Here is a 23,049-nt window from a genome sequence, read left to right on the forward strand (position 1 = left end):
GCCCCTAGTGCTTTTGCGCATCAGAACAAGAACCCGGTCTGATATAGGGATTTCACCCTATGAAATGATGTTTGGACTGCCATTCTTGTTAACACCCTATAGCACAGGAGACTATTTGGAAGGAGAAGAAGCTACCAGAAAATATTTAGAAGTCATTTGAAGAACCCTGGAAGGACTTAGAAAAAGAGGACACCTCCCCCAAACTTCCCCTCCAGACATGAAAGTACATAACATTAACCCAGGAGATTGGGTTTTGATAAAATCATGGAATAGTGGACCATTAATGCCTAAATTTGAAGGCTCCTTTCAGGTACTCCTCATTGCTAATTCGGCTGTGCGGACCAGAGAAAAGGGTTGGACCCACATCACAAGAATAAAAGGACCAGTCTCACCTCTGGGCACTGGACAGGACTCAACATCAGTTTCTCCTTCTGGCATTGGACCAGAGTCCACACCACTCTCACCCCCTAACTCGGGACAGGATTCAACCACATCACGAGTTAATTCACCTGAGTATACCATTATAAAAGGACCGAAAGACTTAAAGTTGACTCTCAAAAGGAAGAGCCAAAAAGACTGATGAACTGAATAAGAAAAGAGTTTGGTATCAGAGCCATAACATATCTTAAAGTGTTTTAAGACAGTTCTGTGTTTACAAGAGGTTTGTAAAAAGGTTAAAGACTGTTAATAAGTAATTCTGATGAAGTTCACCCAATTTAGTACCAAGGACTCCAGGTTAATCTTCTACAGAGTATTCCCCTGTAAGCTTTCACGTTTCTCTTTTGCCGATTTATGACCGGAGATAGCTCAGGGATGCCACTTGCTCGGTTTCTCGGCTGTTTAGGCTTGTAAGTTTTCTGTGCTGTCTAGGTGGCCTGGAAAGGCCCAGGGATGGCCTTGAAGAGCCCGGCGCTTCAAAGGATGAGGAGAGACTTCTGATCTTGTCTCGGTCTCGGTGTTTATTAATTGTTTATCTAAAAGATTTTCTTTCAGCCCGACAGAGGTCTGCACAGCAAGTCAGCCATGGGCACACTGCACAAGCCCCCGGGCGGTCACTTATCTTTATACCCGAAGTTACGTGTACAATATTTATAGTTTTTCCCCAATACCTTCTACCCTTATTAACCGGTGCACTTCTAGTAATAACCAATCCCAAAGTGCCACCATTACCACAGAAGATGGAGGCCAAGAAGAAGAAGAAGAAGGACAGGACACGCCCCAATTCCTCCATCTTACTTCTTTAGACCCCCCTGTACCAAAATCCTAAACCCTGTGTTTTACACTCTAATTAACTTATCCCTTCACCATTCACCCAGTGAATTCCTCCCAGTCCTCATACAGGTGTCGTCTCCTGTGTAGGATCAAAGCCCTGCCACCAGACACTTCTGGCAACATCCCAGGACTCCCGAGCCCCCAAGGGTGGTCTCGGTCACTCTGCACCTCCATCCTGAGGTGCTGAGATCCCACATTCCCCTAGGAGAAACTAAATTAAGAAAGATGGGCCAAGAGAGGTTTAACCAGAGAAGCACATAGAAGGGACTCTAAAGAGCTTGGAGGCTTCTTCTTAGTAAAGTCCCCAAGAGGCAAGGCCGGGTGGGCAGGTCGTGCAAGATGACCCATACCAGACTCTTGGGAAGGGTAGTAATGATGGCTTTCATTGCTGGTGGTGCTCTGGGGAGCCCAAAAGAGCCATGCAGTAAGTACTACCAACCCCTCTATGAGGAGGAAGAAGTAAGTTCCTTGTCGAGAGTCCACACCAATTTTAACCCTAATTGTGTTAACCTATCCCAATTGGTCCTTTGTCAGGAAGATGAGAAACTGTATTGGATAGCCCAGAATACCGCCACTTTTAGGCAGCGACTCCTGGGAGAGTGCCCTGTAGGAGAAACCTGGTTGTGCTTTGAATGTGATGCAACTGAAGCAAGCCTGGTAGATCTGGTCAAAGAGAAAGAGATAGTAAAAGCAATAAGAGAACAAGACCATTTGGAGATACCTCGAGGTAAGAATCTATTCATAGATTCAGTAGAAAGAGTCAGCCACAAACTAAATTTAACTGATTGTCGAGTTTGTAGAAGTACCCAGATGACTGAAATTTGGCCATGGGAAAGAATTAGCCTAGGGCCATTGGAGATCTTAAATTGGATACAGAATAACTCAGAATTTAATGTTAAGGGGTACAGTACGCCAGTAGAAAGAATGGTTTATAAAAGGTATTTAGCAGTAAAGAACTCCGCTACCCAGTGGATCCCAAGCCATCCAAATAGATTTTGGTCTGTTGAAAGAAAAGAAAGGAATAAGTGTATCTACCATGAAGCATATGAACTTTATGAGTGTACTAAGAAAGGGATAAACCCCTTTTGGAGAATAAAAGAAATTTCTAAATATTGGAAATTGTCCTGGTTTAGGACAAATTAGGGGAAATCTCCAAAAGGGAGCCCCCCAAAACAAAACAAACCTCCAACCACCCCTCCCCCAACACCGGGTTCGGGAAGGAATTTCTCGGAGGAGCAAAGTGGAAAACAAAACCTATTTATTTACAAGTAACAAAAGAACACTCCCCAACACAAGAAAAGAAAAGAAAACAAAAAAACAGACTGTGTGTTGAGAGGGCGCGGCGCTTCTCTGCAAGCTTCAGGTGTCCTGGAGCTCTCAGGTCAGATCCGGAGCCGGTCCAGTATCTTCAGGGGAGGGTAAGAAAGAGGGAGCAAGAGAAAAGAAAAAAAACAGCACAAAAAAAGCAGAAAGCAAGCAAGCAAAGCGGCTAGCCAAGCCAAGCAGCAAAAGCCAAAAGCAAAAAGGCCTGGTCAAACACTCCCCCCTCTCTTCCCCGCCCTGCCGCAGCAAGATGGCCGGGGTGGGGGGGGGGAAGAGAGAAAAGGCACAGCTGCCAGACACAACACACGATATTGGGATAAAGGCTGTCAACCCACGACAGAAATGTCCAACAGAAACTAAGAACACAATTTGGGAGGCCCCTAAACACCTGTTTTGGATCTGTAGTACTACAGCGTACACTAAATGGCCAAGAGACTGGTCTGGCAGTTGCACCATTAGAATGATAAAACCAGCTTTCTTCTTATTACCCAAAGAATGTGGATCAAGTTTAGGAGTTCCTATATACAATGATTTAAGAGAAACCAAACAGAAGAGGCAAAGTGCAATAGAAATTGGGAGAATCCAAAATTATAAGAGCCAGGTTTGGACCCCAAGAAAAATTATCAAGACTTAGGGCCTAGCCACCTGGGCTCAAGATGAGTCCTGGGGTTATTGGACCCCGATATCTATGTTAAACAGAATCATCAGGCTTCAGGCAGCATTAAAGGTGAAGAGTGCACTCATTAGAAACTTCTTGAATGAAATAATAAAACTAGCATATGTAAGTAACCAAGAATGGACTCCTACACTTGATTTCACTCAGGGGGATAACACTATGGACTTTCAAAAGAGATTGGTGGAAAAAAGTAGCTTTCTTCACTGTGTGTACACTTGCTGGTTTGCTCTTTTTACTATGCTTACTTCCCTGCTTCATTAAAATGGTAATATCTGCCATGCAGACCAACCTAGGGATCTCTAAAAAATTTAACCTGAAGAAACCAGGAGAGGTAACAAAGTTAAGTAACCATGATTACCAGAGTGCTCAAGAAATTTAGAATCAATAAAAAAAAATTAAAGAAATTCTATGCTCATGAGTCAGAAATTGCAAGTTGATGCAAGCTGAAGTTTAAGCCAAATCAAAGAAAAAGAGGGGGGACTGTTATGAGTAGAAAAGCTGCCCATTTTTTTTTAAAAGGTTCCAGAGTCCACAGCTTGGGCTAGTTGCTGCCAGGGTGGAGTTCTACCTGTTTGTTATTGTAATCACCTGTCGTTTTCATTAACTACCTGTCTTTGATGGTGGTTAATTCCCCCTTTTGTCAAGTGGCAATCTGCTGCTTCCTGGAGGATGGCACCCAGAAGGTGAAGAGGAGAGGACATTGGAGTTGGCATGCAAATGACATTGGAGCCAGCATGCAACAAGAGAAGCCCCTCACCAAACCTAGCAAAAAACCCCTAAAAACAATGAGCCAACACAAAATTGACAGATTGAAGTGATGTCTAGACATGAGGAACAGAGTCCAGGGTCTGCTAAGACTCTTTTTACTCTTCACCATAACCTAAAAGATGTCAGCTAGAAAGAGGACCTCGAATGTCAGACTGAAAGGTGGGGAATCTAATGCTCTTGTGAGGATGGAAACCCCAGCTCTGCCTGCGTACCAGCAGACAAAGCTGCACTCTTCCTCCTCCTCCGTGCCACTCCTGGCAGGCGTGAGTGCGGACCCGTCGGTTCTCCCCACCCGAGCTGATCACTTTTAATAAAGGCATTAAAAAGGAGAAAGATCTCCTGCCCTGTTTATTGCACCTCACATGTACTTCCCCTCAACAGATACTCGTAATTCTTCCCCATTAAAACATGAAAACAAACAACAGTTCTTGGGTTGGCTGGTGAAAGCTTGATTCTACTTTTTGGGTGTCTTGGTGTCTTCTTGGTTGTCTCTCAGTCTCTGCTAGAGAGTCAATCTCGTTTCCTCCAGCCTGGATGTTAGAGTCCATTCTTTGAGTTCTTCTACTGGGCCTTTGACTTGGTTGGCATGAGTCCATCCCCGCTCTGCAGGTCACACGGCCAATTCTGTGGTGAGTAGTACCTGAAAGGGACCTTCCCACTGAGGAGTTAGAAGCTGATCTCTCCATGACTTAATCATCACCCAATTCCCAGGGTTAATATTATGAATTCTGAAATCCAGGGTGGTAGTTTGAGGAATTGCCCTTTTATGTCTTAGCCCTTCTAAGGTTTGTGCTATAGACATAACATATTTTTTGGCATTGGTTTCCCCTTCTTCATAGGTGGCAACTTTCTGGAGTGAGGTTAGGAAGGGTAACCCAAACATCATTTCATAGGGTGACACCCCCAAATCTGACCGGGGTTGGGTTCTAATTCTTAATAAGGCCAAAGGGAGACATTTTATCCATGACATTTGGGTTTCAATCATTAGCTTAACTAGAGTTCTTTTAAGAGTTTGATTAATTCTTTCTACCTGACCTGAACTCTGTGAATGCCACGGGGTGTGTAACTTGCATTTCATTCCCAGGGCTCAAACTACTTTTTGCAATATCTTTGATGTGAAATGAGATCCCCGGTCTGAATCAATCCTGTTTACCATCCCATATCAGGGAATGATTGATTCTAGGAGGGTTTTACTCACAACATTGGTATTGGCTTTCACAGTGGGTGTTGCCTCTACCCAATGGGTCAAGTGATCTACTATCACTAGCAAAAACTTCCAGCGTTGTACCTGGGGAAGCTCAGTAAAATCTACTTGGATGTTTTGAAAGGGCCTTAAGGCTAGTTCTCGCCCTCTCCTGGCTGTTTTCCTCATGACCTTCTTATTCACTTGTTGGCATATCACACACTGTTCAGTCACCTGCTTAGCTATCCCGAAAGTTCCTATGCATCCCCAATCCCTCAGAAATTGATCGCTTAGCACTTTTGTACCCCAATGTGTTGTCCCATGTATCCCTTCCAGCATTTTCCTGGCAAGGGGCTTATTCAACATTTGCCTCCAATCCGCTAATCTCCATTTCCCTTCTTTATCTTTCGTGGCTCCTATTTTGAGGAGTTCTTCCTCTTCTGCCCTACTAAACGTGGGGACTTCTCATATTTCTCCCACGGGGGGTAACACCATCATTAGTTTTTCTGTCCCTGATTCTGCTGCATTTTTAGCTTCTAAATCGGCTGAATTGTTCCCTTGCACTTCTTGAGTCGCTCCTTTTTGATGCCCTTTAACATATACTACTGCTACTTTCCCTGGTAATTGTAAGGTTTCTAACACTTCTAAAGCAAGGTTTTTATGAATCAGTCCCTTTGAATTTAATAGCCTCCTCTCTTCCCAAATTTTTCCAAAGGTATGCACTATGCCAAAAGCATATTTTGAGTCTGTATATATTGTTCTCCTTATCTGTGCTAATAGTTCCAGAGTCCATTTTAGGGCATATAGCTCACACACTTGGGCTTACCAGTTGGAAGGTAATTTTCCCTTTTCTATGGCTACCAACCCTTCATCCACTATAGCATACCCTGATACACGGTGCCCCTGGATTACCCTTGAACATCCATTGATGTACAATCATTTCCCTCCTTGGAGTGATTGATCTGTTAGGTGCTCTCTTACTCTAGTTTGATAGTTTATAACTTCTAGACAATTATGCATTAATTCCTCACCTGGTTCCCGATATAAAAACTGGGCAGGGTTGAGTTGGTCACTCACAATTAGCTCTAAATCACTATTCATTAAGATGGCTTCATACTTTAGCCCTCGGGAATCAATGAACCATTTCTCAGCTTTTTGGCTTTGGATACTTCTGAGTCTGGGGTATATATTTTCCATTTTCCCCCAAACATTTTTTTGCTTTCCTGTACAAGTACAGCAGTCACTGCCACCGCCTGAATGCAGGTTGGCCATCCCCGGCTGACAGGGTCTAGCAGTTTTGATAAATAGGCCACTGGTTTCCTGGATCCTCCCCAGTCCTGGGCCAGTACTCTATGCTCTATGTGCTACCCCTTTTTCTATATCTACAAACAGATAGAAGGGTTTGTCTAAGGCAGGAAGACGCAGTGCTGATGCACTGACTAATTTTTGCTTTAAAGCTTCAAACTTTTGCTCGTTGTCTTTTTCCCACCTGATGTCTTCTTCTACTAACTTTTCATACAAGAACCTGATGGCCTGAGTATATCCCTCAATCCATAGACTACAATATCCCAACAAGCCTAGAAACCTTCTAACTTCCCTCTTTGTTTTTGGCAGTGAAAGTGAAACTATCCCCATAATTCTCTCAGGGTTCAGCTGCTGCCTTGCTTGACAAATCACGTCCTAGGTATTTTACTTCACACTCTTACAAATTGGAGTTTCCTTTTGGATACCGGAATTCCTTGTTCCCCCAGAAAATTTAACAACCATATGGTGGATTCCCGAACTTCTTTTTCTTCCCATCCTGAGAGAAGCAAATAATCTACATACTGGATACGTTTTATCTCAGGTTTGATGGAGAACAGTTGTAACACTTCTCCTAGTGCTTGACCAAATAGGTTTGGGGACTCGGAAAACCCTTAGGGTAACCCAGTCCACCGAAGCTGTTGCTTCCTCCTGGAATCAGGGTCCTCTGATTCAAAGGCAAATATATCTCTACTTTCCCCTGCTAGTGGGCAAGTCCAAAAAGCATCTTTTAAGTCTATCGCACTAAACCACTGGTGTGCTGGGGGGATAGTACTCAGTAGTGTATAGGGGTTAGGCACTACTGGGTACTGATTCACTGTTCTTTTATTCATTTCTCTCAAGTCTTGGAAAAGCCTCTAAGTCCCATCTGACTTCTTTATTGGTAATATGGGTGTATTATGGGGGGACATATGTAGTTCTAAGGTCCCCTCCTCAAGTAGGTCTTAGATTACCGGCTGCAGTTTTCATCTCCCTTCTAGGGAGAGTGGGTATTGTCGTACCAGAACTGGATAGTTTTCATTAAGTATTTTTATTACTATAGGTTTCATGTACAATTTACTTTGATTTTTCGGTTTTGCCCATACCATTTAATGAATTTTCTCCTCATCTTCTTCCCATAATTGGAGAAACTGAACTACCATTTTCCCTTCCTCTGGGAGTACTCCCATATCTAACTGCACCTCTAAATCCCATCCTAATAAATTGTACCCTGCTTCTGGAACTAATGGAACATCTCTAATTCCTATTTTATCTGTCCCTTCAAACTTTACCTGCTTTATAACTGTGACTTTGAACCCTTTCCGTTTTTCAACTACTACTTGTATGGTATCTTGACCCTTTTTGCACCCCTTTTGGATTCTACAAACAGAAGTTCTTTCAGCCCCTGTGTCTACTAGGAATTCAAGTTCTTCCTCCTGGGGACCTATTTTTAAAGTTATCCAGGGCTCCTGATGGTATTCTGTCCCCAGGAGGTAGATCCCCTTACACACTTAGTCTTCCGCTTCTCCTTTTTGCTCAATCTCATAGATCCTCAGGTTCATTTCTTTTTGGAGGCAGTTCTTTCTGATATGCCCATTCTCTTTACAGTAAAAGCAAACTGCTCCTAGATTCCCTTGTTTCCTAAATTCTTCTTTTTGTGTCCCATCCCTAGGAACCGCATCCCCCCTCCGTCTTTCTTCTTGCAATTGGGGTCCCCTTGCCTTACATGGGTTGTTCTTTACATGCTGGTTTCCTTCCCTAATGGCAGCTACCATTATCTTGGCTTTTGCCTTGGCCTTCTCTTCATCCCTCTTTACATACACCTTCTGTGCCTCTCTTAAAAGGTTTTCTATTCTCCTTTCTTGCCATCCATCTAACTTTTCTAACTTTTTCCCTATATCTGGCCAAGCGTGAGTGACAAAATTTATCTATAGCAAGATCTGTCTGGCCACTGTATCAGGGTCAATCCCTGAATATTGCCTCATATTCCTCCTCAATCTTTCTAGCCACTCTGTTGTGTTTTCTTTCCTCTTTTGCTGCTCATCGAAAGCTTTACAAGCATTTTGATTTCATGGAGCTGCTTCTTTGATACCTCTTATAATTAATATGTTCTATACTCTTCCACATCTTGCCTTCTTCCGGTGCTGTTGTGATCCCAATTGGGGCACACTATGGGCATTTTCAGGTCCCCAGGAAGTCCCTGCATATGCTCCCTTTCCCATATCTGTATGCCAGCTGCATGGATCATCTGTCTTTCCTCTAATGTAAATAACTGCCTTATACTGCAAAGTAATGTGTGTATTCTATTTGCCATCTGTTAGAGGTGTGGCAGTTATCTTCTGTTAACTGGGCAGTTTTCTTTATCTCTTCCACAAACCAGTCCTCCCTCTGGTAGACATCTTCTGTTAATGGGCCATTGAGTGTCACTGCATGACTGATAAATATTACAACATCCTATTGAGGGATGCTCTGCCCAGAGGGAGGAGCCGAACATTCCTAACTGAATATAATCTGAGATTTTAGGACACCAAGAGGACCTTTCCACTAGATTCCCAGAAGAAGAGTTGGTTCATCTACACCACCACTGGATCTTCAGAGGAAGACTACACCCTTCTACAGGATCACTGCTTCAACAGAACCACATCTGCCACTTCAAGAGGACTTCAGCCACAATTTCAATTAGACTGCTACCAACACCCTGACCAACAGGGCGTGACATCTTATTCTGACTCTGTCAGTGTTGTTTTGTATTACTGCATTGCTCATTTTACTTTTATTTTCTTCCCTAATAAAGAACTGTTATTCCTGCTCCCATATCTTTGCTTGAGAGCCTCCCTTAATTTCAAAGTTATAACAATTCAGAGGGGGGGGGGGGATTTGCATTTTCCAGTTCAGAGGAGGCTCTTGCCTTCCTCAGCAGACACATGTCTTTTCTAACCAAGACAGATTTGGGCGCCCAACATGAGGCATGAGAGCATAGAAACAAAAAGGGAATAACAGTTCTTAAGTAATCTAATTTTTGTGTGCTGCTATAGAAACCTCATTAGGTGACACCATGTGGTCCAGCCTACCCTAGTTTGGGTGGCACGTGATTGTGGCTATATTTCTCCCATTTGCAGGCCCTTATCTAAACATGGGTCCTATAACTAAGGCTACCGCGGCTGTTATCCGGTTTATTTTATGGGTGAATAAGGTGAGGAATTCATGGATCTTTAACTTCCTCTAGAAAGCAGGCCCATGGATGCACGGCTATCACACACTAACTGTATGTTTTTGGGGTTAGTTTATTAATGGCACCTGCTGTAAAGAAATTACACCAGGGGAAATTTTCTCCCAACCCTTTAACCATCTCTTTGGGTCTGCCTCACCAGTTTTCAAAGGGTTCAGATCCACTCTCAATACTAATGATATCATACAGTGGCTGGTATTGCTGATAGGCCTGTTCTATTTAGCATTTAGAGAGAAGGGAAGATTAACCTGGATTATTATCCTGACACCTACCCCAGAGACTAGGGATGCTACCCCAGAACATGACATGGCACCAGAGCCTAGGGATGCTGTTGCCCCAGAGCCTGACCCTGCCCCACAGCCCTCCTCAGATATGAACTACCAGATTGGGTGGGGGTTCTAGTGAAGGAGATGCATGAGATGCTGAAGGAGTATATTTCCCCAGCTGCGAAATAATGTGGCAGTGGAACCCACAGATGTTACAACTGTCTAGGTTCCAGCTAAACCACAAAGGCAGTCACAGCCAGCAGCAGTCACCCCTGTAGAAACAAGGAGATCTAAAATGAAATCAGAGCACCCAGACAAGGATAAGAATGGACGGCCCTCACAACCCACAGGAGAGCCAGAGGTTGTAATCATCACTGAGTTCCGAATGTACGCAAGTCACTGTAATCTGCACAAATGTGGGATCTCAGCACCTCAGGACTGATGTGCAGAGTGACCGAGACCACCCTTGGGGGGGCTCAGGAGTCCTGGAATATTGCCAGAAGTGTCTGGTGGCTGGACTTTGATCCTACACAGGAGACGACACCTGTATGAGGATGGGAGGATTTCACTGGGTAAATGGTGAAGGGATAAGTTAATTAGAGTGAAACACAGGGTTTAAGATTTCTGTACAGGGGGGTCTAAAGAAGTAAGATGGAGGAATTGGGGCGTGTCCTGTCCTTCTTCTTCTTCTTCTTGGCCTCCATCTTCTGTGGTGATGTTGGCACTTTGGGATTGGTTATTACTAAAAGTGCACCGGTTAATAAGGGTAAAAGGCATTGGGGAAAATTGATAAATATTGTATACGTAATTTTGAGTATAAAGATAGGTGACCGCCCCGGGGGCTCTCAGTGTGCTCATGGCTGGCTTGCTGTGCAGACCTCTGTCGGGCTGAGAGAAAATCTTTTAGATAAACAATTAGTAAACACCGAGACAGAAAAAACCTGAATCCTCTTCTCGTCCTTGAAGCGCGAGCTGTCCAAGGCCACCCCGGGCCTTTCCAGGCCATTGAAACAGCCGAGAAACCGACACACAAAGACATTGTACGACGGGGACGTGAGGCTTATACAACCTGGCTACTTCAGGTCTGGGACCTTATGGGTACAGGTGTCCAGCTGGATGGTGATGAGGCAAAGAATTGGGGACCCTTCACCCAGGACTCAAGTATGAATAAGATTTTTATAAGAGAGCCAGGGTCCCTTTCCCTCTGGGATAGACCGATGAGTGTCAGAAAGAGATTTGTCCACAGGGAGAGAATGCAGGATCACCACCATAGAATGAGCTGGAAGACCCTTGAGGAAGGGATCCAACAGCTGAGAGAAGTGGCAGTATTGGAGGTACTCTTTGGAAGGGATGGACAACATGATAATGACCCTGACAAGGCCAGGTGCACAGGGCAAATGTTGTGGAGTCTGGCAAATCTAGGGCCATCTCAATACACCACCTTCATTGCAACAATTAATGCCGATACCAACCGAGAGACAGTGGGTTCTGTTGCCAACAAGCTTAGAAATTATGAGAGTATGATCAATGGTACAATGCAGGCTCATGCCTCTGCTGTGGACAAGGAACTCAAAGAGGAGATGAGGGAGGTGGTGAGGGAGGAGGTGAGGAGAAATAGTTCTCATATCACACCAGTGCGAGTCACAGGCCCCAAAGTCAGAGTCCAAAGTTCCACAGCTACAGAGAGAGGGCACACCCCACGGGCTTACCTATAGTTTTTTTCTGCATGACCATGGGTTAGACATGGGAAGGTGGGATGGGAAACCTACTGAGACAGAGTAAAAATTAATTTTGAATTAGGTGAAGTGTCTAGGAGAGGTGAAAAGTCTATAAGGCCAAAGCTGAAGGGAAAAACTGCAGGACAGAGATAGTGAGGAGACAGAAAAAAAAAACAGAAACGACCACAAGGTCATCTGCCCTGACCTACGAATTCTTTTGATAAAGAGGAACTGGAGATAAATGTCACGTGGAATGAATATGTATGAACCTATTGTGAAACTGTATGCATATGTATTTGGAAGGGGAGATAAAAGGAGACCTGAAATCCTTAGAGGTACGCATGCCTTTTGAGCAGAGCAGTCTCCGCTTGCGTCCAGCGCTGTAATAAACATACCAAGCTTTACAACTTTTATAAAGTTGTGAGATTTCTTCTTTTCTCTGCAAAACACTACTACCGTCCTGGCAGCATAGGTGCGTAAACTCAAGGAAAGAAACACTAACTGAGGGAATTCCAGTAAAGTGAAGGTAGCCTCAAGCTCCCATGACCGACCTGCCGGGTATGATCTGTCAGATCCTCTTGAAGGAACATCTAGTATGGATGCCCAGGAAAGAAATAATATCCAGGTCTAGAGGGTCCCTGTCTCTAGCCAGGAAGAGGTGTGGATCTGATGGCCTGGCACATCAAAGCCACAAAAATATGAAGCGTTAGTTGATCCTGTTGTGATTTCCACTGGGGCCCTGAACAGCAATAAGCCTTTGCCCCGATCAAGCAGAAGATCCCGCATGTGGTTGCCCTTGGCCCAGTCAGGATGGGACCAGAGGTGAAGAATGTGCTCTACTCTGCAGCTGAGAACCATGGCTTGTCTTGGAGCCTTTGGCAGAAGGTGCCTGGTGAAACTAGAGGCTGACCACTGGGATTCTGGAGTCGAAGTTACAGAGGATCTGAAGCCAACTACACTCCAACAGAGAAGGAAATCTTGGTCACCTATGAAGGAGTCCAAGCCACCTCGGAGGTGATTGGCATGGAAGCATAACTCCTCCTGTCACCTGACTACCGGTGTTGGGGTGGATGTTTAAAGGAAAGGTTCCCACTACCCACCATGCCACTGATGCCACATGGAGCAAGTGGATTGTTCTTATCACACAGCATGCCCATATTGGAAACCTGAATTGCCTTGGGATTTTGGAAATAATTACAAACTGGCCGGAAGGTTAAAACTTTGGTCTCACTGATGAAAAGGAACAAGAACCAGTGACTTGGGCTGAAGAAGCTCCACCGTACAACGAACTACCAGTAAAGGAAACACAATACGCTCTTTTCAGTGACAGTTCCTGTCGCATCGTAGGGAAGAAACAAAAGGGGAAAGCAGCTGTTCACCTGGCCCTGGACATTGCTGAGAGAGAGAAGAGGCCAAAGCTCTACCTTTATACTGATTTGTGGATGACAGTCAATGCTCTGTGGGGCTGGCTGGAAAGGTGGAAAAAGGCCAACTGGCAGCTTAGAAGAAAGCCAGTCTGGGCTGCTGATGAATAGAAAGACATTGCCACTCGGGTGGCAAAGCTACATGTGAAAGTCCGTCATGTAGATGCCCATGTCCGCAAGATTCAGGCTAATGAGGAACACCGAAACAACGGGCAGGTAGATCAGGCAGCAAAAATAGAGGTGTCAAAGATAGATTTAGATTGGCAATATAAGGGGGAGTTGTTCCTAGCTCGATGGGCCCATGATGCCTCAGGCCATCAGGGCAGAGATGCCACCTACAAGTACGCATAAGACCAACGGGTGGATTTAACCAAGTACAGTATTTTGCAGGTTATCCATAACTGTGAGACATGTGCTGCCATCAAGCAGGCCAAGCGAGTAAAGCCCCTGTGGTATGGTGAGCTGTAGTCCAAGTACAAGTATGGACAGGCCTGGCAGATTGACTACATCTCACTGCCAGGGAACATGGTATTGAATGGATATATCATATTCTTTATCATGCACCAGCTGCCGGGAAAGTTGAACAGTACAACGGACTACTTAAGACTACCCTGAAGGCACTTGGCGGGGGAACTTTTAGAAATTGGGAAATAAACTTAGCAAAAGCCACCTGGATGGTCAACCCCCGAGGGTCCATCAATTGAACTGGTCCTGCCCAGTTTGAACCCTTGCACACAGTGGATGGAGATAAAGTCCCTGTGGTACATATGAAAGGTATTTTAGGAAAGACTGTTTGGATTAATCCCACCTCAGGCAAAGACAAACCCATTTGTGGGATTGTTTTTGCTCAAGGACCTGGTTACACTTGGTGGGTAATGCAGAAAGATGCAAAAGCCCCTTGTGTACCACAGGGAAACCTAGTCGGAAGTGAGAACTGTGTGTAAGATTTCATTGTGATGCAGATGGAAATAGAATAAGGGGTGGATAATGTCCTGATTGCCAAGCAAATTGTATTCTATTTGCCATCTGTATGGCAGTTGTCTTCTGTTAAGTGGGCAGTTGTCCTTATCTCTTCCACAAACCAACCGTCCCTCTGGAGAGACATCTGCTGATAATAGGCTATTGAGTGCCACTGCATGACTGATAAGAACTATATCATCCCATTGCGAGATGCTCCACCCAGAGGAAGGAGCCAAGCATTCCTACCCAGATATAATTTTGAGATTCTGGAACGCCAGCACGGCTTTCTCCACTGGATTTCCAAGAGGAACAGCTACCTCTTCCATTGGATCTTCAGAGGAAGACTACACCTTTCTACAGGATCCCTGCTCCAACAGAACCACACCTGCCACTCCAGGAGGACTGCAGGCACAATTCCAATTGGACTGCTACCAACATCCTGACCAACAGGGTGTCAGGTTGTATTCTGACTCTGTCAGTGTTGTTTTAGTTTACTGCATTGTTTATTTTATCTTTTTATTTTCTTCCCTAATAAGGAACTGTTATTCCTGCTCCCATATTTTTGCCTGAGAGCCCTCCTTAATTTCAAATTTATAACAATTCGGAGGAAGGGGGTTTTTCATTTTTCTATTTCAGGGGAGGCTCCTGCCTTCCTTAGCAGACACCTGTCTTTTCAAACCAAGACAACCTGTGAGAAAGGAATCTGCACTTGTGTCAAGAAAGATTCTACCCATGTGAAACATCTTCCCAGGAGACAAGTATGCAAGCATCATTAGAGAATAAAGTTTTTGATGGACACGTACACTAGTCATTACTTACCAATGAACTAAGTTACAATAAGTTACTGAGAAATTGGAATTAATCATGGTGCCTTCCGATCACCATATAAATATGAACTATGTACATTAAAGTTCGCCTGTTTATGCTTGAACTTTGAAGTTTTGTGTCCATCTTTGTCTGTCCCCATAACAAGATTAATTGTCATGGAAATGGCAAATGGGCCTTGATTAAGAGATAAAAGATGTCAATAATGTCTTGGCATACTGTTGGAATAGCTCTGTGGGAGGGGGAGTGAAGAAGTAGTGTGGTTTTGGCAGTTTCTTAGCTGGGCATGGTTCAGTCTTTGCCTGGCTTGGAGGGGTGACGGTTGTGGTGTTTGATGCTGGACTTCTTCTGCCCAGGGGTGTAGCAGACTCTATGGAATTGGCTAGGGCTCCCTGGAGGGCTGAGACTTAACAGTAGGAATTGCCGAGTCATGATGAGATAGCAAAATAAGTTCCTGTCTTCCGCCTCTTGGACCCTAGCTTATCTCTGTAACCCCATAGGTCACTGTCCCCTAACCCCTACTATTGGACAAGTTTGAATCCCTTTGTACCCTATAAAAAGGGGCTGGTTTAGCCCATTCGGGAGAAGAAGAGCTGTCGCTGGAACCCTTCACAGACTCCTCAATAAAACCATCGCTGTGGAACCTCCAGGACGATTTCTTCTTCTCCTCTCTCATCTGCTTCTCCCTCTAGCCCACAGGCACCTTAGCAAGCAAGCAATGAGCTGAAAATCCTAAGAGCTGATAACCACCAAAGAGCTGATATCCACTAAGCTTGCTTAAGGTAGCCATGTCTAAGAGCGGTCTGAGTATTCGGACACTCTGTCCCCAGGAGGGATTGAGCTATCCCGTCTGTGCTGCCTTGCTCGGGGGCAAAGCCTGCCCTGTGGGCTGAGGGGCGATACAGGGGATTTGGCACTTCAGTGGAGTTTCTCCTGACTGCCTATTGGTGAGGCTGCTGCTTACAATGAACTGTTGGTATGATGCCTCAGGTTTTAGCTTTTATATTTTTCAGATTCTGTACTGCTTTAGTGTGTAGTTCTGAGCTTCATGTAAGGGGATAAGAAGCTCTCTTCACAGAGTTGGAAGACAAAACAATTCCTTCTCTAGCTGGGGACCAAGGACAACTGATCCAAAGCTCAGGCCCAAGACCATAAACAATGGTGGAATGAAGAGAGAAAAACAAGAAGGATGGGACTTCATAACTTAAAGCTATAATTGGACAATTAAGTCCAATATGCTAATGGACCAAAACTTAGAAAATTGAGAGATGTCGTGACCGATTGTCCATTTTGTGACCATTTTGGGTTCATCTTGGGTGTAGTCTTGGCTGGGCTCTTGTACTGCCCAAGGTGTATCCATTGAGGCTTTTTAATAAATATCTACTTTATTTTTAACTCCGTCTAGCCTCTGTTCTAGGTCAGCCTTCACAAGGCATCAGTTCGACTAGGACTCTGAAGTACCCGCTCTCACTGGGAGACACCACCACCATCTGCATGGGTGTTTCCAAGGGAAAAGACCATTGCCCTCAACTCCTCTCCCTCTCTTTGCAGACAGCACCTCCCAGCTCCTGGTGGACTGGAACCTCACCAGAGCCACCATCACCAGGATACCCCATCCCAACACATGAGAGCACAGAGAAACCAATCAGCCTCCCATATTCACTTTCTCTTTCTTCATGGGCCCGCCATTAACCCCTGGGGAGGCTCAGGGCTTGCATTGGAGTGCTCCCTGAAAATGTGGGGGAGTTGCTGCAGCCTGTCTGCCTCAACACGAGCCAACAGCGCCCCCTGCCAGTTTTTGTCATAACTACACCAAAAGGGGAAATGGCTTGATGGGTCAGAAAAGGTTCTTATGGAGTTTTCTTCTTTTTTGTGGTGCTGTTTGTCTTGTTTTTATATATATTCTAGTAAAGAACTGTTATTCCATTCTCCATATCTTTTCCTGAAAGCCCCATAGTCTCAAAGTTATAATAATTTGGAGGGAGGGGGGTCATATTTTCCATTTCAGGAAGGTTCCTGCTTTCCTTGGCTGACACCTGTCTTATAACCAGGGCAATTTGCTCTAAATGTGCTTGAAATGAACATAGAGATGTATAGATCTGAGGCAGTGGGCACAAACTGAATCACAGGAGGCTTCTGTGAACATCAGGAAACCCTCTTACTGCACTGGTGACTAGGCACTGGAATAGGTTGCTCAGAAGGATGGTTGAGTGTCCTTCCTGGAGAAAAGGTGGGCTTGGCCTTTTCTCCCAGGCAACTAGGGATTGGACAAGGAGAATTGAACTCAAATTGCACCAGGGGAGGTTTAGGTTTAATATTAAGAAAAAATTCTTCAATGAAAGAGTGGTTAAGCTTTGGAACAGGGCATCACAGGGGAAGTGGGTGCTTCAGACAAAGTTTATTAGGGAAGCCCTCTTGGTGAGTCATGAGGTACAGAAAGGACTCCCTTGCTTTCTAAACTCCTTCTGAGTAGCCTAGGGACAGGTGAATCCAATCTTAGCCCCAGACTGTCAATGGTTTAAGCTTAACGACCTAAAGAGAGGGATTGAATCTTTCTACAACTTTGTACTGCAGGAGTAAGGATGGGAAATAAAATATATTTATATAAAAATTTATATAAAAAAATCATGACACACCCTCTGTCAGTCCACCACTGATAGCCTTGCAAATAGGGCCACATTCCAGATAGTGCATCCTGATACACAGGGAAGTGGTGGAGTCACAAAAAACTAGTAGCGATGGCACTTTGCAATATGGTTTAGTGGGCATAGTGCTGTTTGGTTGAAGGTTGGACTTGATCTTGGAGGTCTTTTCCAACCTTTATGATTCTAAATTCAAAAGTCTCCTTGTGTTAACAAGGAAACTGTCTTCCTTAGCTGCCATGCACACTTGTAGACACAAACAGCCTGGAGAAGAGAAGGCTCTGAGGAGATCTCATTGCAGCCCTTAAAGGGGGCTTGTAAAAAGCATGAAGAGTGACTTTTTACACAGATAGACAGTGATAGGACAAGGGGGAATGGTTTGAAATTAAAAGCGGAGAGATTTAGTTCGGGCATAAGGAAGAAATGCTTTACTCTGAGGGTGGTGAGGCACTAGCACAAGTTGCTCAGAGAAGTTGTGGTTGCCCCATCCCTGGAAGTGTTCAAGGCTGTGTTGGATGGGGATCTGAGCAACCTGGTCAAGTGAAAGGTGTCCCTGCCCATGGCAGGGGGGTTGGAGTTATATGGTCTTTAAGTCCCTTCCAAGCCAAACCATTCTATGATGAAACACCCCACAACTTTTCTTCCTGCAAAGAAGGGCAAGAAAGGTTTGTTTCCTCTCCAGCACTGCTCACAGGGCTTTTTTGTTTGATTTTTTGTTGTTGTTGGGGTTTTTTCCCCAGAAATAAATTCTTTACCATTTGGAATAATTTGATATCATCAGTGAACTTTGTCTTCTCCCACTTAACTCACCCATTATTTATCATTAAGTTAAACAGCTTGGATCCTTGTGGAATTCCTCTGGCATGCACTGGTGCAAACTGACAGTTTGTTCTCAACTCTGCATGTCCTTGCCTTTATTTAAAATTGCAGCAAATAATTCTCATGCAAATATCCTTTGTGAATAGAGTAATTTTCTTGTAAAATCATATATGTTACAGCTTGACTGAAATAAAACGAGGGAAATGGACAAGGCAGAGCTGTTTAATACCTTCTTTTCCTCTTTCTCCAACACTGATGATGGGCTAAGGGGGTACCAGTGCCCGGAGCTGGAGTACCATAACTGTTAAGAACGATAAACACCCAGTCAAGCCAGAATTTGTGTGGGATCTGCTGCTCCAGTTGGATGCCTATAAGTCTATGGGACCTGATGGGATTCATCTGAAAATACTCTAAGAGCTGGCTGATGTCATTGTGGGGCCTCTCTCAATGAGTTTTGAATGGTCTTAGTAATCTGGAGAGGTCCCACTTGATTGGAAGCTGGGTAACATCCCAAATTTCATGAAGGACAAGAAGGATAACCCTGGAAACTAAAGGCTCACTCCAGTAAATGGTAAAGTTACAAAGAAAATTATTCTGTGAATTATTGAAAAGCACGTGAAAGACAACACAGTCATTATTCACAGTCAGAACAGCTTCATGAGGGGCAAGTCCTGCTGGAAAAACCTAATTTCCTTCCATGACAAGGCAACTCAATTAATCAAAGGAAGCCAGTAGATGTGATCTTTTTTTATTTCAGTAAAGCTTTCGATAATGTCTCCCACAGTATCCTTCTTGTGACAGATGAGTAATGCGATGGTTGACTCTCACAATTAGAAGGCAAATATCATGCATATATGTTAAGATAAGTTTTATAGATTTATAGTTATGTTTTTCCCCCTTGCATTGTTATAATGGGGTGACCTGGGTAGTCGGGACATTTGGGAGGGTTGGCTTGTTACTATGGCAGCACCAGACCTCCAATTGGTATGCGGGGAAGTGGGCTCCACCACTGGACAGCAAAGGGGGAGTTGATGGACCGGACTTTGGGAGGGGCTAAAGGGTTGAAGGGCAAAACCTCCATTGTGTGGATGAGTACATGGTGGGAAAAATCCTAATAATAAGAATATTTTCTCTATTCAGTCTTCTGTTGTATTTTTGGAAAGGTTTTAATAAACCTTTAAAAATTTTTGAAGGTGAGTATAATTTCTCACACTTCTGGACCAAAATGTCCAGCCCACAGCTGGATAAGCACCTCATGCAGTGAGTGAGCAACTGTCTCACAAGTCAGGCACAAAGGCTTATAGTGAATGGGGTGACATCACACTGGCAACCTGTCACTAGTGGGGTTCCGCAGGGCTCCATCCTCATCCCTGTGCTCTTCAACATCTTCATAAATGACTTGGACACAGGACTCAAAGGTATACTATATTGAAAGGAGCTGTCAGCTCTCTCAAAGGCCCTGCAGGAAGACTTAGACTTGTAGGTGTGACCGCTGTTATCCTTAACATCTACATGAGGAAGCGCATACCAAAAGATCATGGCCAGCCATAAACACCTGAGTGAGAATGCTTTAATTAGCAGCTTGAACATGGGTTGCTGTGGGATGTGTGAGAGTGTTTGTGATAAGAGCAAGAAGCATCCTGCTCTGCTGTTTTGTTTGCATGTTGATTAGTCTCCTGCTCAACTGCATTGTAAACAGCAAAAACAGATAAAAAAGCTCACACATGCTTAATAAAGAAATTCTGTGGCATCATAACAGGGTCCATGTTTTCAATTGCTACATAGACAAATTAGAGGGCTGGGCAATCACCAACTATATGAAGTTTAACAAAGACAAGTGCCAGATTCTGCACCTGGGATAGGACAACCCTGGATGCATGTATAGACTGGGGAATGAGATGCTGCAGAGCAGTGCTGTGGAAAGAGACATGGGGGTCCTGGTTGATGGCAAGTTGAAGATGAGTCAGCAGTGCCCTGGCAGCCAGGAGGGCCAACTGTGTCCTGAGAGGCATCAAGCACTGCATCGCCAGACAGTCAAAGGAGGTGATTGTCCCACTCTTCTCTGCACTGGTGTGGCCTCACCTTGAGTCCTGTGTGTGGTTTTGAGCACCACAATATAAGAAAGATATTAAGCTATTAGTCCAAAGGAGGGCAACAAAGATGGGGAAAGGTCTAGAGGGGAAGCTGTATTAGGAGCAGCTGAGGTCACGTGATTTGTTCAGCCTGGATAAGACTGAGAGAAGACCTCATTGCAGTCTATAGATTTCTCACAACGAGAAGTAGAGGGACAGGCACCAATCTCTTCTCTCTGGTGACCAGCAATAAGACCTGACAAACAGCATAAAACTGGGTTGGGGTGAGACAGAGTGGAAATTTTCCAGGGTAGAAATCCATTTTGATTTAGGTGAAATGTACATCTTTGAGTTAAGTCTGTAGCTTGCAAACATAGCTGTTTAGTCTGACTGCCTGTTCTCACAAAAAGCCTATGCTTGAAGAAACTGCTTCAGCCAAAGGACAGAGATAAGGGAGGGCTCCTTGAACTCTGAAACAGATGGAGAGGCCGCTGCAGGAAACAGGGCAGAATGACCCAGGAATTTTTTCTGATTAAAAAAAATTAGCGGCAAATGCCACGCCCAAAGAGTAGAATAAATATGTATGAACCTATTGTGAAATTGCATGCATATGTATTGGAGAGGGAGATAAAAAAGGATCTGGAGTTCCCAGAGGTACACGTGTCATTTTAAGGGGAACGATCCCCACATGCGTCCAGCGCTGTAATAAACATACCGGCTATACAACTTCACAAAAGTTGTGGAGTTTGCTTCCACAAATCAGGGGATTTTTAATTTGGATATCAGGAAAAGGTTCATCCAGAGTCTGTCCGGTATTGCATGAAAGCAGGGTTCCTAGCAAAAATCCAGTCATTTGGAAGGAATGAAAAGCCTCATTACCTACAAGTGCAAGGAAATTGTACTGTGACCATTGGATATATCAATGCCTGATACAGGAAAGCCCTTTAATTAGCATGGTTTTGAGCGATGGCACTCTGTTACAGTGACATGTTGTCATAGTTTAAAAGACAGGTGTCTGCCAAAGAAGGCAGGAACCTTCCTGGAATGGAAAAGTAGCAAAGTTTGAAGGCAAACCAGCAGATGGAATTAACCCCACACAAATATCTTGTGAGAGATTCCAAGTCAGAACTACAATTAAATAGGAAAATTACAATAAAGGCAATAGTACAGAAACACTGGTTTAAACTGACAAAGTCAGAATATGACCTGTCACCCTGTTGGTCAGGGTGGTGGTAACAGTCTGATTAAATGGTGGTTACAGCCCTGTTGGAAAGATGGATGTGGTCCTGTCGAAGCAGTTAACCTGTAGAAAAGGTCTGGTCCTTCTTTGGAGGTCTAGTGGTGGTTATTGAGAGCACTTGTCCTCCAGGAATCCAGTGGTGTTATCATGGTGTCCCAAACCCTAGATTATATACAAATAGGAATGTTTGCTAACTCCCCCAGGGCGGGGCATTTCACAATAGGATGATGTAACTCTATGAGTCATGCTCGGGAGTCCTTGATGGCCCATTAGTGGAGCTGGCCTCCTCAGGGTGGCTGCTGCTTCCTCAGGGGGAGTTGTCACAGTTGAGTCATACAGGAGATAAAAAAGACTGCTCCACCCATTTTAACAGCTCATGTAGATGGTATTAGAATACATACTTTTGGTTACACCTAACATTGTAATCCAAGACAAAATTTACCCCCTCCCTCCAAATTATTATAATTTTCAAATTATGGGGCTTTCAGGCAAAGATATGGGAAAAGGAATAACAGTTCTTTACTAGAATGCATATATAAAAGACAAACAAGAACAACAGAAACAACAACAAACCCCAGAAAACCCAATAACAGCCTTTTTCCCACCTGTCAAGCACTTTTGTTTTTTGGTGTTATTATGAACATAACAGGAAGAGGGTGCTGTTGGCTTGTGTGGAGGCAGAGAAGCTGCAGTGATTCCCCCACAGCTCTGGAGGTTGCTGCGATGCAAGCCCTCAGCCTCCCCAGAGGTTAATGGTGGCCCCAGGAAGAGAGACAAGGTGGAGGGGAAAGGGGGCTTGCTCAGCTTCCCCATGCTCTCACATGTCTGGTGAAAATATCCTGGCAATGGCAGCTCTGGTGAGGTTCCAGTCAACCAGCAGCAGGGAAAATGCTCTCTCTTTCAAGAGAGAGAAGGTGGGGGTGTCCCTTGGTGTGGGTGGGTGCTGCAGAGAAAGTCCAGTCCATCAGACAAATCACCATAAACAGTGAACTTACCAATAGGCAGTCAGGAGAAACTTCACAGCAATGCCAAACCCCCTGGGCTGGAGAAGTCCAGCAGCAAAAACCACCACCATCTCCCCTCCAAGCCAGGCCAAGACTGACTCACCCCTAGCTTAGAAACTGCTGAAATCACACCGCTTCCCCCCTCCCCTCTAGAAATATTTCAATGGAATTCCAAGATGCCCAGAAAAGTCTTTTGTCTCCTAAATACTGTCCATTCATCAACTCCTGGGCAGCAAATGGGAAGAAAATTCTCTTGTTGTTTTTATGTTTTTCTTCTGGCTGATTTATGTTCGGCTGGAGATAGCTCTGGGATGCTACTTGCTCGGTTTCTCGGCTGTTTAGGCTTG

Source organism: Ammospiza nelsoni, chromosome W (assembly GCF_027579445.1).
Source record: "Ammospiza nelsoni isolate bAmmNel1 chromosome W, bAmmNel1.pri, whole genome shotgun sequence".
Classification (NCBI taxonomy): Eukaryota; Metazoa; Chordata; class Aves; order Passeriformes; family Passerellidae; genus Ammospiza; species Ammospiza nelsoni.